The sequence below is a fragment of the Myotis myotis genome, unplaced genomic scaffold (assembly GCF_014108235.1).
Source record: "Myotis myotis isolate mMyoMyo1 unplaced genomic scaffold, mMyoMyo1.p scaffold_m19_p_16, whole genome shotgun sequence".
NCBI classification, from domain to species: domain Eukaryota; kingdom Metazoa; phylum Chordata; class Mammalia; order Chiroptera; family Vespertilionidae; genus Myotis; species Myotis myotis.
The window spans coordinates 11160331-11177473 of NW_023416320.1; the positions used below are offsets into that span (position 1 = coordinate 11160331).

General features: G+C 37.6%; 1 protein-coding gene across 10 annotated transcripts in view; it reads left to right on the plus strand.

The window, feature by feature from the left end:
• VPS13B (vacuolar protein sorting 13 homolog B) overlaps positions 1-17143 on the plus strand; it is a 613015-nt gene that overhangs the window by 382886 nt on the left and 212986 nt on the right. The gene's annotated exons all lie outside the window — the stretch shown is intronic.

Genomic DNA, 17143 nt, shown 5'->3' on the forward strand with positions numbered 1-17143 from the left:
CTTCTGCTTAAGTAATTTCTTCATAATAATTCAGGATGTGTCTGCAACCAAGGTGCATGTCCTTGACCAGAGTTGAACCAGGGACCCTTCAGTCTGCAGGCCGATGCTCTATCCACTGAGCCAAACCGGTTAGGGCAAGGAGGCTTTTAAAAAGAAAACTGAATTAGGTCCACTTCAGTGTAGACCTGTAAGAAAGGAATTTTTTGTTGCTATTTAGCTTGTCTTTGTTATTCAAATGAGGATTTTTTTTAAATGTTCAGTATTATTTCAGATGATTCAAATATCAAAAGAAAAATTCTCGTACTAAATTGCCTTTGTAATATGAGAATGTATTGGTACAAACTAACAAAATATATAATATATAAAAGGGGGGGGATCCTCATGTGATTAGATTGAGCCCCACCCACATAACCCAACATAATCTTCCTATTTGAAGATCTGCAACCTTAATCACTTCTGGAAAATCCTTTATGCCATACAAGGTAACATATTAACAGGATCTGGGGATCAGAATGTGGACTTCTTCAGGGGGCCATTATTCTGCCACACACAATGATATTGGAGATATGTCTTCTTTAGACTTAATAATAATGACCAATGGCATAGTCTTACTGACTCAAAAAGCAAGCATTAAGCTACCTACCAAAGACAACGCTAGGTGTCTCATCCGGAGTCACAAACAATACAACAAAAAGCCTCAGCGTATTTGTTAGTAAAAGACACAGTACCAGTACAGAGAAAAGTGTTAGAGATTGCTTATTGTGTATCTTATTTCAATTTGGAGATTAGTGTTATGCTATTACAACAATTTGTCCCTGACCTAAAATAATTGTTTTTCTGAAATTTAAATTTTTCAAAACAAAAATGATTGCTGGCATTTTCTCAATTGTTTGTAAATCTCTTTAATGTATGATTTAATGAACGACAGCTAGATTCTCATATCTGGTATAATATTCAATCTGTTCCAATATGCTACTTTAGCTGAAGTATAGGAAGAAAAATCCAGCTTCACACAGATATGTAAAGGGGGTATTTTAATAACCTTTAAGGTACTTGTAGGTGTTCTTCTTTGATATATAAAAAACTTGAGATATGTCACTTTCTTTTTTTTAAAATATATTTTATTGATTTTTTACAGAAAGGAAGGGAGAGGGAGAGGGATCGAGAGTTAGAAACGTCGATCAGCTGCCTCCTGCACACCTCCTTCTGGGGATGTGCCCGCAACCCAGGTACATGCCCTTGACCGGAATCAAACCTGGGACCCTTCAGTCCACAGGCCGACGCTCTATCCACTGAGCCAAACCGGTCAGGGCAAGTAGTTTCTTTTTTTTTAATCTACTTACAAATTATGTTTCCCAGAAATGTTAAGATTGATGAAAAGTTATGCCATTTTGAGTAGAAACAAATATGTTTTTGTTATTTTGGAACATTCTGTTTTTTAAGCTTATTTCTCCTATTTGAACTACTTCCAGTAGTTTCATTTATCTAAAGAAATTTGGAAAGTAAATAATATCCACCCTCATTTTAAAATAAGAAAACATTGGAAATCAATTTTATTTATTTGTCTAAGGTTGACCAATTAACTTGATGTTCATTTTAAGTTGAATTACCAAGCATTCTGATTCTTAATTCCAGTGCTTTAGCTTTTAAAGGCTACTTTCATAGAAAATCTAGGGTAAATACCATGAAACCCTAGTAAAAGTGTAGGCTTAATTTGTCTGGGACATTAAATAATCATCTTTCAGGCTTCAAATGTGATTATATAGGCCCTGGCAAGGTAGCTCGGTTGGTTAGAGCATGTCCCAACGTGCCAAGGTTACAGGTTCCGTCTCTGGTCAGGGCACATACAAGACTCAACCAATGACTGCGTGAATGGGTAGAACAGAAAATCAGTGTTTCTTTCTTTCTCTCCCCCATTCCCTTCCCCTTTCCTCTCTATCTCTAAAGTAAATAAATAAATAAATAAATAAATAATCAAAAAGTGATTATATAAATACTATTAGAGGTTGGGGAAATGCATGATAGTGGTCAAAGAGTACAAACTTCTGGTTAAAACATGAATGAGTTTTGGTAACCAAATGTACAACATGGAGACTGTAGTTAACTTTGTATCGTGTACTTAAAAGTTGCTAAGGGAGATTTTAAATGTTCTCAACACACACAAACTTAATAGTTAGGTGAGGTGATGGATGTGGTAACTAACCTTATTGTAATCATTTCATAATATGTGCATGTATCAAATCATCACATTGTACACAGTGCTATAGGTCTATTACATTTTCATAAAGCTGAAAAAATACTCTTAGATTAGCAATTGAATATAAATTATATTTACATTCTAACATTCTCAATCTCAGTTCCCTTAAGTAGTGTTCTATGAAAAATGAAGTCATTTACTAGTAAACAGATTAAAGAAAAATTTTAAGAATAAGATATACATTTAGTTATAAAACCTCTTACTACTGCAAAAATACATAATAAGATTTTTGCAATAAGCTGAATGAATTTGTTACATAAAAATCTACAAATTGCCCTGGCGGTGTGGCTCAGTTAATTGGGTTTCGTTCTATACACCAGAAGATTGTTGGTTCTCCATCAGGGCACATGCCTGATCCCTGGTAGGGGGCATGCTTGAGGAAGCCATTGATGTTCTGCTCTCACATGGATGTTTTTCTTGCTCTCCCTTCTCTCTAAAAATCAATAAAAATACATATTTTAAAAAATCTACAAATTAACTCCATATAAAATGCAATAAACATAAAAAAATTATGGATATTTTATTAGCTGATTGCAATATGGTTGATTTTTGTCAGTGCTTGATTTGTGAGTAGTTTTGGCAAAAACTATACTATTGGGAAGAATTTTAGAGTGTATATCAATATATCTTAAAATTCTCAAGAATCAAATGTTATCAATAGTAGTGATGGTAATAGCAGTAGAAAAGATCAGGTACTATGCTCTTTTATTACATGCAATCGCTTATTTAATTCTCAAATAGCTCTGTTGGCAAGATACTGTTATTACTAAGAATAAATAGACCAAAAAAGGCTTTGGGTTTCGTAGTCCTTGCCACATATTTGTATGTCATGGGAGTAATTTCATTGCCTAAAATGGGTTTTTCACCTTCTAAGCAGTCTTTTAAGCAGTTTTCTGCTTTAGAACAGGAATTTTGGGGTAAATGTTTTGTTTTTTATTTTCTAAATTCATTTCTTAGCAGAATCTGACTTTAGTTTCTATTATAACACTAGTAAAATGGACTGGAAAGTTTCTTAGTCTTTATATAAACCTAATGTGTTTTTTTTTCTTTCTAGAAATAATGTACTCAGAGTATGGATTTCATTAAATTTTTTCATAAAAATACAGATGGATGAAGGATAATATATGTAATGGATAATAATTTTAATTCTGCTGATTTTGGGGGGGGAGAGAGAGAAGGAGGGGAGAGAGAGAGAGAGAGAGAGAGAGAGAGAGAGAGAGAGAGAGAGAGATAGATCATTTTGTTATTCCACTTATTTATACATTCATTGGTTGGATCTTGTGATTGAACCTTGCCATATTGGGATGATGCTCTAACCAACTGAGCTACTCAGAAAGGGCGATGTGTAAGAATTTTAGGAGTCTGTCTGAGGACTCAACATGATAAAGCTGATAATGATGATAATCATATAGTATATACTTATTAGTTAAGCATGGTAAGCACTCTTGGAACATTATCTCGGTTCTTTCTCTAACCTCATAAAATATTTCTGATTTCCACAAGGGGAAACTGAGGCACTGATTCCCCCCAACCCCCCAAGATCATATAATTGGTAAGTGATGAAGCCACGATTCCAACCCAGATCATATGTCTCAAGTGCTTGCTGTCTTTGCCATTAGACCAACAGTCTGTATTTCTGATCCTGGTTTTACCACTTACCATTTGTGTGCTTGGGCATGTTTCTTAACTTCTTTAGACTTAGATTTTTCTCATCTGTAAAATACAAATAAGAGTAGCTGCTCTTAGCTTTTCATAACTTTTTTAGGGCATAAAAATCTTGGCTGCATTTTGGGGCTTGTAAGGATAAGTCTGGGAATAAAGGGCTCAGCGCAGTTCTTGGTACACAGAGTGCTCAGTAATAACATCTGTGGCAGTGATGATACTGCAGTAAAGTCTCTCTTATTGAGTGCCCCAGTTCCTGCCGGTGGCCCTTACCACTGTGCAGCAATACGAGATACCCTCCTAACTGACTCTGCATTCTATCTCATTTTAAGCCAGTCCATTATACACAGCAACCAGGAGTAATTGCTCCCAAGTTTATTTAAGGTTGTATCACTCCTTTGTTCCAAACCGTCATTGCTTTCCCTTTGCCTACTGAATTAAATGAGAATGCAGCCATTTACAGAAGGCTTCGCTTCTACCTCCTGCTTTATCTTTTCTACACAGAAACATACAGTTCTCATTGGGGGTGGGGATAGTTGTTTGGAAATATTTTAGGTTGTCAGAATTACTGAGCACCCACAACCTGCGTTTAGAGTGTTGGGACCAGGGATGTTCCAAGTCCTTCTGTGAGTGTGAAAGTCTCAGACACAAATGGTATCACTCAGATGTGGGGGGGTCAACTTCTTCTACCTCCTTTTTTTCCTGTTATCATTCCTTTATCCTGCTAGATTTGAATTTCTCGACCCCTCCTTCTAAATCTGTGGATGTGGCCATCTTACTTAGCCATCAAGGCCAAGCTTAAATATCACTCACATCCCCACACCCCTCCAGTTTCTACTTTTAAAATGGTTACTTCTTAAGTCTCTTTACTCTTTACACCTATCTATAATTATTTCTAGTGAAGATTATTATTTACTGCCAGCAACCTTTTTTTGAAGACAGACTCAGAGTTCAGTTCATCTTTATCTTAAAATGTATAGCACCATATGTAAACACCTTTCAGGTGTTTCTGAAGGGTAGAGGCCCTACTTTAAATTCTTTGGGAAAGATAATTATTTTCACTACCTTATTTATCTCAGCATTGCTAGTGTTTTTCATAGTGCCGGGCCAATCATCAGTGATAAATTTATGTTTTCTAAGTCAGTGTTTTCCTCTTATCAGAATGGAGTTTTATGAGGCAGTTAGAGCGTTATTTTTTTATTTGTTTGCTTGCTTATTTACATTCCTATGTGTCTACCTTTGTATTCAGCATCCCATGCTTCATTCAGCAAGGCTGAAAATATAGGCAGGAGTGGCATCTTTACTTCATTCTGTATACCACGCAGGAGACAGCATAAACCCTTTCATGGAACTAGGTGCGTAGTATGTTTTGTTATATGGACTAGTTAGTAGCCTGGAGCATAAGTTCAAGGTGAAAATGTTTGAAGGCCTTCATACTGTTTGGTGGTAAAGTCTCATAGAGGTCAAAGCTCCGCAGGACCGGAATGATAGGTTAGGTAAATGTAACGCTAGGTAAATAAGGTTTATTTTAACATGTTGCCATCCATCAAAAAAGTATATACTTGGAACAAACCATTTAATCCTAGAAAAAACCAAGAAGATATTGGCCTTTGGCTTTGTGTATATGGAAGCCTCTTAGTACTTACTTAATTTCCACTCTTTCTCAATTAAATAAACAAGAATAAATTAAATGACAAATTCAAGGGAGTACATAGATTTACACTTAGAGATTACTGGTAGTCTGTGTAGGCTAATGTGATTTCACTAGAGAAAAATAACTCCATGAAAAATCTTTTATCTTAAATTATTATTCTTTTAAAAGTGTTTCAATATGAGAAAGAAGTCTCATGGGCTAGGGAGATTTTAACCTGAGTTTATATGGGGATTTGGACTTGAGCCAGATTATTTAAAAAGAGCTCTGCCTTGCTTGATTATTTAAAACAGAATTTAATGCTTTTATTATTTGAATTAAATGTAAATTTATTTTATTTTGTCTCATACTAAGCAAAAGGCAAATGCCTTTACCAAGTTGCATTATCAAATTTTTGCTTGTCAAAATCAATATAAAGATGTTTATTTCGTATCTATTAAAATTTGCGTTTCAATGCAAACTTCAGTAATTTTTATTATATTAGTAATTATATTATTAATCTTCTAAATGAAGTAATAAAAAGCATAGAGTGAATAGAAAAGCTGGGTTCAAATCTTCATACAAACCACTTAATGGCTTAGAAAGGTTGGCAACCTGTTTGATTTTTCTGAGTCTGTTTCCTTATCTATAAATTTGGGAAATACTCTTTAATTCTTAACTTTATTGTGAGGCCTAGAAGAAATTATATGATTAAAAACAAACACAACTTAGGCTTGGCTCTTAGTAGATACCCCTTAAATATTGTAGTAATTAGCTGGAATTTGCTGCCATAGGTTAATTTATAAGTTTCTTAAAAAGTGTTTTTTAAATAAGGAAAACTGTACACTTAAATATGTTTTGACAGCTTGTATTTCTTAACTTTCTGAATTTCTTTTCGATTATTCCACAAATCTAAACTAAATTAGAACTTGCATGCTGTGGTATTATGAAAATAAATCTGAACAAGGCATCAGAGGGATCTTGGCCAAGTCACTTTATCACTGTGGCCTTTAGCATCCTTCTGTATAAAATGGGAGAGTTAGGGCAAGGGAATTGCGAAAGTGAAGTGAATGCCCCTTTCAGTGCTAGAATTTAGTGATTTGGGGGGGGGGGGGTAAGGGGATATTATCATTCTGATTCATTCCAAAGGTCCAACTTCTTTTCATTATTCTATTGTCCTTGTTCTTTAGTTGATACTACATACATGTATGTGTAAGTGGGTGTTTTCTAAATTTGATGTTGATAATCACTAGGGATGCTCATGAAAACTGGTTGAAAATCTTTAGAGATTCGGATTCAATAGGTGTTCATAGAAGGCCCCAGGAATCAATAGTTTAATAAGTGTCTTATCATCAACCCAGTTTAAACTGCTATGTTCTTTTATATTTTATCTAAAAGCTATTTAGATTTTTCTACTCTTTTGGGCAGGGGAAGAGTCTGTTGGGACTAGTCTCTGAACATTTACTTCCTTCAACAAATGTTTATTGTACGTTTACAGTGCCAGATAATAAAAGAGTATACTGGCTAGTTAGAGAATTATAAAAAAATAACAGGATAGTGAGTAATAGATGTCTGAAAAAGAGGATGAGGAGTAGAGAATAATTAGTTCTACCCATAGGGGTGAAGGAAATATTAGGCAAAAACTTGTAAGAAAGGTAACATAGGGGGCGGACTTTGAAGGATAAATCAGTATTTCCCAGAAGAAAATGTGAGGGAAGGTTTTACAAGAAGCAGGAACAATGTGAACAAGAAATATCAGGTAGAGCTGGACAACTGAGTAATGTGGTAGATGGGGCAGTTCTGGGATGGGGAGATGGGGCAGTACAGTGGCTGGAGGAAAGCTGGTCCTAATACGATGTTAAACAAGGTTGTACTTCATTCTGAGGAGAGTGTAATGGAAAGAATGGAGAGGCACATAGGGATGTGTGCTTCCAAAAGTCCACACTGCCCATTTGTGAAAGGTGCATTTGAGGAATGACTACAAACAAAAGGCCCAGTGAGAAGGCAGCTATAGGCCCTATTGAGGGTACTAGGTACTGTGAAGGGCACAACCGCTGGAGTCAGATGGCCTGGCCTTGAATTCTGGTTCTGCCACTTACCAGCAGGTTCTTAAATTTTCTCATTATGTATTTGTGTTTAAGTTTTTTCATCTATAGACTGGGGCATAACTCTACTACTATTGCCTAGAGTTATTATGAGGATGAAATAAGACGATATGTTTAAAGCACCTGAAATAGTGCCTGATCAATTATCTATCTGATTGACTTGGGCCTGAATTTTGAACCAATTACACCCATGGATTCTTCTCTGAGACACATAGGATGAGTGAAAAACTAGATTTTTGTTCAAATGGGGAAATTGGAATGGATGATGGGCAGGTAACCAATGTCTGCTTCAGTTTCTTTGGTTGGTTTTATTTTTCCTCTTCTGGCTTTTCAGATCAGTATAGAATGTTACAGAGTATGAGTTGTGGTGGAAGTCTAGCTTTCAGAGACCAACTCTGGTCTCATCCCTCTATGCCTCAGTGTCTTTGTAGGAATTATGTAAGGATTAAAAATAACCTTAAGTTAAGGGACTTAACACATAAGGACTCAATAAATAAGTATGGTTGATATTAACATTTTTGCTGAGATTTTTTAAAAATTGTAAACAGTGAAATAAAAGTGCCTTTTTCCTCCTGAGACCCATTCTATTTCTAGATAGTTGTTCAAATAAGTGAACAAGGAAATGTCCATTAGAGAATCTAGGTGGTATCTATAATAATAAAAGCGTAATATGCTAATTAGACTGGATATGCTTCTGGATGAGATTCCTAAGGGGAAGCTGGGGCTGTGAGGGAAGCCCGGGTCCCGGGTGCCAGAGGGAAGCTGGTGCCAGCAGCTGGGGGAAGGAAGGCCTACTCTTGCACAAATTTCGTGCATCGGGCCTTTAGTGTATAATATAAAACAGTACATATAATAAGCTTACTAAAAATTTAATATTTTAATACAGTATGGTAGGCTTACTATAAAATTCTTTCATCTTTTTGTGTATTTGAATATTTTCATGATGACGGGGGAAAAAAAGTACTTTACAAGAATGACATTGTTGTAATAAAAACCACTGAGGCCTGGCTGTTGTGGCTCAGTGGATGAGTGTCAACCCATGAACCAAGAGGCCACCTGTTCAATTCCCTGTCTGGGCACATGCCCAGGTTGCAGGTTTGATCACCAGTAGGGCCGTGCAGGAGGCAGCCATCAATGCTTCTCTCTCACCAATGTTTCTCTCTCTCTCTCTCTCTCCCTTCCTCTCTCTCTCAAATCAATTAAAAACACATTAAAAAAATAGTGAGGGTGACTCAGAAGAACTAGAAGCCAAAATTCCTCTTCCAAATATAATTCAGGTGAATTGCTGGAATAATACTATCCCCTTATGTCTCAAGCATTCCATTTCTTTATGGGGAAATGCATGGTCTGAAGTTCTGGGTTTCCCACCTTGGAATTGTTTGGCATTAACCATTTTGTATGAGCAGGCTGTGGCACAAAAGGACAAGGACATCTAGATGATCCCTCACTAAAAGATCTTTGGAGTTAGCCATTCAGAAATAAAGGGGTGGGAGGGGAATCAAGGAAGTGACTGTGCCAGAGGCCCTGTGGTTACAAGAATGAATAAAATACCTTCTCAACCTTGACAGAGCTTGTACTTTCTGTCAGGACTCCCTCAACAGTTACTAATTATGGTACACAATAAGAACTCCCATAACATTGTGTCTGAGAGCATAGTGGAGAAACAATTATTAATGGATCCTCATAGGTCTTCCAGACTCCTTCAGTTAGTTAAGAAAAAATTGTTGAATCTTGAGATTATTTTTATAGAGTTTTGGTATTTGTTTAAGAACACGGGAACCTGGTCTGTTGTTAACTCACTAAGCTTCATGAGAAACGGAGACTACCTCCAAAAACTGGACACCTAACTTCCTTTTCAGCAGAATTTCCAGTGCCTCTATATATGGTGATATAGTTGAGAAAGATTACCTACGTGCCCTCTCTTCTCCATAAATAAGAATGAAGAGCAGGCTTAGCTGGTTTGGCTCAGTGGATAGAGCATCAACCTGCTGACTGAAGGGTCCTGGGTTCAATTCTGGTCAAAGGCATATGCCTAGGTTGTGGGCTTGATCCCCAGTAGTGGGTGTGCAGGAGGCAGTCGATCAATGATTCTCTCTCATCATTGATGTTTCTCTCTCTCTCTCTCCCTTCCTCTCTGAAATCAATAAAAACATATTACAAAAAACAAAAAAAGGCTGAGGGCCATCAAGCGCAAGCCAAGGTCTTACAAAATTAATTGACAGTAGCCAGGGCCACGACCTTGACTTTAACCCCCACTGCAGTCTTTTTTCCCTCTCCTGCCATATACATCATTCTCGTCTCCCACAGGTTATGTCTTAAGAGTTTTCTCTGTTCTCACCCCAGCAATTTGGACTCTGTCCATTCGCCTCTTCCAGTAACGGATCCCATGGCCCATTTTTCAGAGCTGTTTCTGCTTTACCCTGCTGCCTCCTGTTTCCTTACTAGGGCTTTTTTGTCCTTTCATGAATGTTTTGTTGCAGAACTCATTATGGTGGAATCAGACCTGTGTAAGAAGTCATTTTTGTAACCATTGTCAGTTCATAGAAGGGCATGTGGTTTTAAAGACTGAAGAAACCTCCAGAAAGTTTCTCAGAAGTCTTTCACCTATTTGTCAAGAGATTATTCAAATAACTTTTTTTCTACATTTATTCCTTTTTGTGGAATGTATGAATGAATAAGTGAATGAGCAAAAAACAAGACAATAGTCATGTGTAAAATTTTTGGCAAGCTATAGATGATAACCTCTAACACTGGTATGACTCTTTACAAGCCATGAAACTTTTTCACTTACATCATTTAATTTAATCTCACACCATCCCTATAAAGTAGGTATTTTCTCCATTTTATGTGTCATCACTGAGATCCAAATAGGTTAAGGTCCCACTGGTTAAGTGAAGAAACCAGATTTGACCTACAGGTCTCCTGATTCTAATTCTATAGCCACTTCATCCTGCTCAGATTTTTCTGAATCTAGGGACACATTGGTTTTGGTAAATGAAATACAAGCAGAATCTTTTCTTAATTCTTAATTGACAGACTAGAATTTATAGCTACTGCAGGGAGAGAAATGTTGGCTCTAATGAGTGAAAGCTATTTTATATAAGGTCTCCAATGCAATTCTAGCCAGAATGCCTACGAAATAAAAAGCAATAAGATTTATTTTTAATCTATAGATAAATGTATCATGAGGAGAATGAACTGGGATTGTAATGTGAGGATTATCATTTATTTCACTGTATGAGGTTAATATGTTCAAAAAGAACCTGCCGATCTTTCTCTTCCTCCAAACTACTCCACCTATAGTCTTTTTTATATCAGTCATGGGTAACTCCTATTTTTATAGTTGCCAAAGAAGCCAAAGTTTATGAACTCATACCCACCTCCTCTTATTCCTTTTTTTTGTTTTGTTTTGTTTGGTTTTTTTTGTTAATCCTCACCCAAGGATTTTTTTTTTCTATTTATTATTAGAGAAAGTGGAGGGAAGGGGAGAGACAGCAAGAGAGAGAAACATCGAGTGAGACACATCCATTAGTTGCCTCCTGCATGCATCCTAACCGGGGCCAGGGGTCAAGTCTGCAACTGAGTATGTGCCCTTGACTGAAATCGAAGCCAAACCCTCAGTCCATGGGCCAATGTTCTCACTGCTGAGCAAAACTGGCTAGGGCCTCTTTTTCTGTTATACACCACATCTAATCTGTCAGGAAACCCTGTTGGCTCTACCTTCAAAATATATTCAGAATTTTACTCCTTCGCACCACCTTCACTCTTTTGCCCTGATCCAAGTTGCCATCCCCTCTCACCCTACTTACTAAGTAGGTAGCCTCCTGTCTCATTTCCTTTTTGCACCCTATTCTCCCTGCCTTATATTCTGAATACAGCAGCCAGTGTGATCCTTTTAAAACCTAAAGTAACTTAATCTGTTGTCCCCTCAGAAGCTTTCTTCACTGGCTCCTATTTCTCTGAGAGAAAAGCTGAGGTTTTTATAGTAACAACTTTCTAGGCCCTTTAAGATCTTACCCCCGCTTCCTCTCATACTGCGCTCACCCTTGCTTACTCCACTGCTGCCATACTGACCCCCTTGCTTCTCCTTGGTTACTGCTCGTGTGATTCCTGCTTCCAGGCCTTTGCATGTTCTCCTTTCTAGCAGCCACACAAGTCCTTACGCAAACATCTCCATCCTAAAGAGGCCTACCATGACCACCACATTTAAAATCTCAGTCCTTCCTCAGAATCCCTGGTCTCCTTTACCCTGCTCTTATTTTTCTCATACCATGTGGGAGCTCAGTACCGATTTGCTAGTGAATAAACAATGAATGCATTTAGTGAGTACCAAGCAAAAAATTTGTAGTTATTGAGGCTGTAATACTGTGCTGGTTTGGACAGCAGTTGACCAATATGAAGCCCTACTTGATAAAGCTGCCTATAGAGGTTTTGGAAGTGAGAGAGATCCGTAGGACTGAACAGAGTTAGTCCAGTTACAAAACTCCTCAACTAAAGAGTGATGGTTTTTGTTTTTAAGGGGAAAGGAAACTGTATGATGAAATTGCTTTTGCTTCTTAAATAATTTTTATATAGCACTTGATATAACATGGCTTTCCTAAATCTGTAAGGAAACCAGGTATTCTACATTTCACTTATTGAACAAGTATTTTTCAATATACCTATTATGTGCTAGTCACTGTGAAACTAATTTTCTGTTAAAACTTGCAGCACCTTCAAAGAGTATGCTGTAGTATACGTGTATTTAATGTATAAAAGTGAAGGCCTCACTGGTTTGTTCGGTTAGCTGCTTGCCAAGCCTGCTTGTATGTATTCCCTCAGCGTTTGAAAGTCATATACTCTGCACAGGCAGAGATAATGCTACTCACCTATCATTAGTAGAACATGCACTTGGACTTGGAATTCCTCTTTTGCAATAATAGTGTGAACGGTGGCTCACATTTGCAAGAGTATTAGCCAGAATAGGGATGTAGGCTATGTCTATAAATGGGATTTTTTTCGGTGTGAATCTAACTTAACTGACCCAATGCGGAATGAACTAACTTTGACAATACATTATGTGGGCTCATGATATGCAGAGATTGGAAAAGCTCACTAGTGGGCTATGTCTGTCAGTTGGTGGCCAGTGCAAGCAGATTCGATCCTTACTTGTTTTTTTCATGCTCTTGCCAGGCCAGTTCTTTTGAGTTAAAGCACCATTTCCCTTTTAATGTAGTAAGCACTTTTCCCCCTATAAAATAGCCCAGTTCTTGGAACGGAAACAGCATTAGGTCTTTGTAATTTGGGTAGTTTTTAGCACTGGATTGTTTAGTTTGTAAAAATATTTGATTTAGACTGAGCCTGTGGCCTGATGATGTTTAGAAGAGTGCCAAAGTGTAACTTGTAGAAGATGCCAGTAAAAACCATAGTTGGAAGCGGTGAATAATGGTTGCATCATTTTCCTGGTAGGTGTAACCAGGCCTGAAAATCCATCACTGCCATTTTAAAATGTGTTCCTAAGAACAAAGTCGACTGGTATTCTGCAAACTATGTTAAATAGCAAAGTCAGATACCTGCCATTGCCTTGCGTCGCTGTCCCATCGTCTTCACGTTGTTAAGGAAGCTTTGTTTCATCACTGTGTGTTATTGCCAAAAACAGCAGTAAACTTTTCCCCTGCCCTTTAACGAGCATTTTTATTCCAGTGAAAACCTTGAAATATATATTTTTTTTCATTGTGATTTAACTTTGATGTCAGGCAAATTCTTGTTAACACAATTTTTATATAGCGTCTTAAAACTTTTCCTAAAATAACCTCCCTTAAATAAAATTTAAAGTCTAATGCAGTAGGGAAAAAATGAATACATTTGGTTAAAACAAAACAAAATTTTGTGAGTAATGTGAAATAATCAGATCAACACAACAGATCAGATTTCTAGATTAATAAAGTACAACAAAAGATTTTAGGGCTCAACTGAAGTACATTAAATGTGTTTAATAGCATGAGTGGTGTTGATTAGTGCAAGATACTTCTACAAATACTGAATGTACCTCTATAATTCCCTGGCCCTTCTTATGAATGAAATGCACCTCAGATCAAGCATATTTGTGTGTTTGCATGCCTGCCTTCGGCTATAGAAGAGAAGCAGAGGTGCATAGTGAATGGAATCAGAAAGCCAGTATGGGTCTGGGACAGAGTGGTGAATAGACAGAATGGGAAATGAATTATTGGCATCTCATAGATTTGAGTACATTGATTCAGGCATGGAAGGCAGGTGGCAAAAGGAAATAGTGTGATTCCTGTTTTTTTCTTCAGCCCATAGACGTAGGACCTCTCTTTTAAGGGTGAGAGTGTTCCTCCCCCTTCAAAAGGGTTACGTTGTACTAGGCATGCCCTCTTCGTTGAGGAAGAGTGTGTGCACAGGTGCAGTGGGAGAACAGAACATGGGACTCGGCCTCATGGGAAATTAAACCCATGAACGCAGGCTACTCTATCCGCAGCAGTTCTTGGGAATATTTCTGTACAACCTCAAGCACAGTTTATACTTGTTTATAAAAGAATAAAAAAAAAGAGTGAGAGAGAGTGAGAGACAAGACTAACTCCTTTTATTTTTTCCCTTAGTTGGCAAGCATTCCCACCAATCTGACTGAAAATGTGTCTCTTTGATCTGATGTTTGTACTGTCCTTTTTTACTTTACTTATACCTGAGGTGAGGACTGCAAGAAGCACTTAAACACCAGGGGCTGGGAGGAAGCTGGATAGAACCTACAGGAAATCCATTTTCAGACCAGGCCTGTTAGTAGAGTAACCCTAAAATTTATCATCTGAACAGAAAAATTTTTAGACTAACAGTGGACACTATTAATAAATAAGACAGTAGGTGTGAAATATGACTGACTGGGGCCATCCCAGACATGTGGCCATTTGAATGGAAGGATTGGTAGGAAGCTGTGTTTGCTTCAGCTCCAAACACCTTACTTTCTCTAAGGTTTCTGTAAAATATCAAGGGGAGACAGAAAAACAGTAGATAAAATCAACAGAACCAGAGCTTGGTTCTTTGAAAAGATTAATAAAATTGGAAAACCCTTAGTTATACTGATCAAGCAAGATTCAGATTATTAAAAACTTAAATAAAAAGGACATTAATACAAACCTTACAGAAATAAAAAGAATTAGAAGAAAATACTATTACACACATATACAAAAATTAATACAAAATTGATCAAGACCTGGATTTAACAGCTAAAACTATGAAACTCTTAGAAGAAAACATAGAAATAAACTTTTGTGACCTTAGATTACACAGTGATATGTTAGACATGGCACAAAATACTTAAGCAACCTAAGTAATTGAGTAATAGGACTTCATCAAAATTAAGAAAGTGAAAAGCCACACCTGCTAGAATGGCTACCATCAATAAATCAACAAAAAAGTGTTGACGAGGATGTGGAGAAAAGGGGTCCCCAGTACACTGCTGGTGGGAATGCAGACTGGTACAGCCACTGTGGAAAACAGCATGGTATTTCCCCCAAAAATTAAAATTGGAACTGCCTTTTGACCTAGTGGTCCCACTTCTGGGGGTATATATCCTAAGAATCCCAAAACACTAATTCAAAAGAATATATGCACCCCTGTGTTCATTGCAGCATTATTTACAATAGCCAAACTTTAGAAAGAGCCCATGTGTCCATCTGCTGAGTGAGTAAAAAAGCCATGGTATATTTACACAATGGAATACTACATGGCCACAAAACAGAAGAAAATCTTACCTTTTGCGACACCATGGATAGACTGGGGATTACTATGCTAGGTGAAATAAGCCAGTTAGAGAAAAGCAAATATCATATTTTCTGACTTATATGTGGAATCTGATGAACAAAATGAACAACATAGAAACAGAGGCATGGATATATATGAAAATGACTGACAGCTGTCAGGGGGGATGGGGTATTGGGACATGATGGATGAGAGAAGGTGAAGGGATAAGCAAAAAACATATATATATATATATATATATATATATATATATATATATATATATATATATATATATTACATAGACACCACAGAGTGATGATGGCCAGAGGAAAATCGAGGTGGGGGTCAGGTGATGTGGGCAAAGCAGGGTGGAAATGGGGATGGAAGGAGACTTTGCTTGGGTGACGGGCACACGATGCAGTGCAGATGATGTTTTGTTTGGTTGTACACTTGAAACCTGTATGGTTTTGCAAACCAATGTTATCCCAACAAATTCACTTGTTTTTAAAAAAACTGATGAGATACCATTTCAAATGGATTAGATTGGAAAAATATTTAGCAGCAGCTAGCAGAGTTGAAAATACATACTCTGTGACTCAATTCCACTTCTAGAAAAATTCTTGTCCCTGGACACAAAGAGATACAAAAAGGATGTTTGTTGCAGTGTTCCTTGTGATGCGAAAAAATTAAAAAGCACCTGTATTTCATCGGTGATGGATGCACAAATCAATTTATGATGTGGGTTGAGTTGTCCAAGTCCTAACCATTATCTGTGAATATGACCTTATTTGGAAATAGTCTTTGCAGGTGTAATTAAGTTAAGGATCTCTAGATGAGACGATCATGGATTGGGGGTGAGGACTAAATACAAAGGTGATTGTCCTTATAAGAAAAGGAGGAGACACAGAAGTAGGGATGGGAGTAATGCATCTCATCCATAAGTCAAGGAATGCCAAGTATTGCCTGCACCACCAGAAGTGGAGAGGCCTGGAAAGAATTCTCTCTCAGAGCTTTCAGCAGGAACCTTCCCTGCTGATGCCTTGGTGCCGGATTTCTAGCCTGCAGAACTATGAGAGAACCAATTTCTGTTGTTTAAGCCACCCAGTTTGTGGTACTGTGTTATGGTGGCCTTGGGAATCTAATAAAATGCCCAGATCACAGGGATTCCTTGAAGAGGGTATAGTTATGGGGTTCTCCTCAACCAAGAGAATGGGAACATGAAGCTAACGATCTTCCACAGTGCAAATCAGTATTGTCCTGATTTGAGGCTGAAAGAGCCCTTGCAAACCATGTAGTCCAACTCCCCCATCTCAAGATGAGGATGCCCAGACAGGAGGAATGACTTACCCAGGCCCACATCTGTTTCACTCCAGAGGCTTTCTTTCTGCCTCAGCTGTGGCACTGACACTAGGATATATCCAGTCCTCTCGGATCCACGTGGCAGGACTGGAGGAAGGAGCCCAGAAGCTGGAATTGGGAGGCTTGAGTGAAGGTCTCTGCCCTCCCACACTCTCCCAGCATGGCAGGGAAGGTTGTGTCTCCCCTCACCCTTCCATTCCTCTTCCTGACAGGTCAGCACTGGCATCTCTGGATGGTTAAGATCAAATGAGAAAATAGTGAAAAGATCTTTATTAAACTGTAAATCGCTATACAAATAGTAGTACCATTATCATCCAGTCTAACCTCAGAAGAGTAAAATTAAAATTCATAAAGAGAGTGTATTAAGCAGAATCATAACATGACCCCAAATGG